General features: G+C 32.2%; 1 non-coding gene across 1 annotated transcript; it reads left to right on the forward strand.

Moving 5' to 3' along the window:
- The first annotated feature begins 949 nt into the window (after positions 1 to 949).
- Trnav-cac (transfer RNA valine (anticodon CAC)) lies at positions 950 to 1,022 on the forward strand. Its single transcript has one exon. It is a non-coding gene; the product is annotated as a tRNA-Val (tRNA).
- Positions 1,023 to 1,450: the final 428 nt, after the last annotated feature.

Raw genomic sequence — 1,450 nt, forward strand, 5'->3', positions numbered from 1 at the left:
TGGGATGTGGTTCAGTGGTAAAGCCTTTCTGGGTTTTACAAAAATAAATAAATAAATAAATAATCATTGGAGATGTATCTCAGTGATAGAGCAATCCTAGGTTCAATCTCAGTACCACACACCAAAAAAAAAAGGGCACAACTAATGGGGCTTGGGTTGTGGCTCAGCAGTAGGGCACTCATCTAGCACGTGCAAGGCCCTGGGTCGATCCTCAGCATCACATATGAATAAAGAAATAAAATAAAGGTATTGTGTCCAAGTACAACTAAAAAAATAAATTTTAAAAATGCTTTTAAAGAAAGGGGCACAACTAAAAAGGAAAAACATAAATAAATTTCCCTGATAAATATAGATGTAAAAATCCTCAACAGAATACTTGCAAATCAAATTCAACAACACATTAAAAAGATCATATACTATGATCAAGTTGGTTTCATTCCACAATTGTAAGGATGGATCAACATATGCAAATCAATAAATGTAAATAGGGCACATAAATAGAATCAAGGATAAAAATCATACAATCACCTCAATAGATTCAGAAAAAGCTTTTGATAAAATTCAACATCTTTCATGATAAAAGCCCTGAATAAATTAGATATAGAAAGATCAAACTTCAAAATAATAAAGACTACATATGACAAACTCATAGTCAATACAATATTGAATAGGAAAAAACAGAAAACATTTCCTCTAAAATCAGGAACAAGACAAGGGTGTCCACTTTCATCACCTCATTCAATATAGTAATACAAGTTTCAGCCAGATCAATTAGACAAAAGAAATAAATAAAAAGCATACAAAGAGAAAAGGAAGAAGTCAAATAATTCCTGTTTGCAATGATATGATTCTTTACATAGAAAAACCTAAAATTTCCAACAAAATACCATTAGAACTGACAGACAAATCCATTAAAATTAGCAGGATACAAAATCAACAGTTTGGGGCTGGGGATGTAGCTCAGTTGGTAGAGTGCTTGCTTCACATGCACAAGGCCCTGGGTTCAATCCCCAGCACCACCAAAAAAAAAAAAAAACATTTTTACTACATAGCAATAATAAAATAACAAAGAAATCAGGAAAGTAATACCATATGCAATAGCCACACACCCAAAAAAATTAAAAAGCTAGAAATAAAGACTAAGTATGTGAAAGACTTCTACAATAAAAATCACAAGTCACTGAAAAAAATTAGGAAGACACTGAAAGGTGAAAAGATTCCCACTGTGATCATGAACTAGAATTAATATTGTTAAAATAAATGGTCACACTACCCAAAGTGATCTATAGATTCAGTGTTATCCTCCAGAAAATACCAATGACAGTTCTTACACGGCCAGAAAAAAAAATCCTAAAATTCATATAGAAGAATAAAAGACCCAGAATAGCCAAAGCAATCCTGAGCAAAAAGAACAAGGCTGGAGGTATCACAATATTTAATATCAATGCAT

The sequence above is a fragment of the Urocitellus parryii genome, chromosome 4, assembly GCF_045843805.1.
Source record: "Urocitellus parryii isolate mUroPar1 chromosome 4, mUroPar1.hap1, whole genome shotgun sequence".
NCBI classification, from domain to species: domain Eukaryota; kingdom Metazoa; phylum Chordata; class Mammalia; order Rodentia; family Sciuridae; genus Urocitellus; species Urocitellus parryii.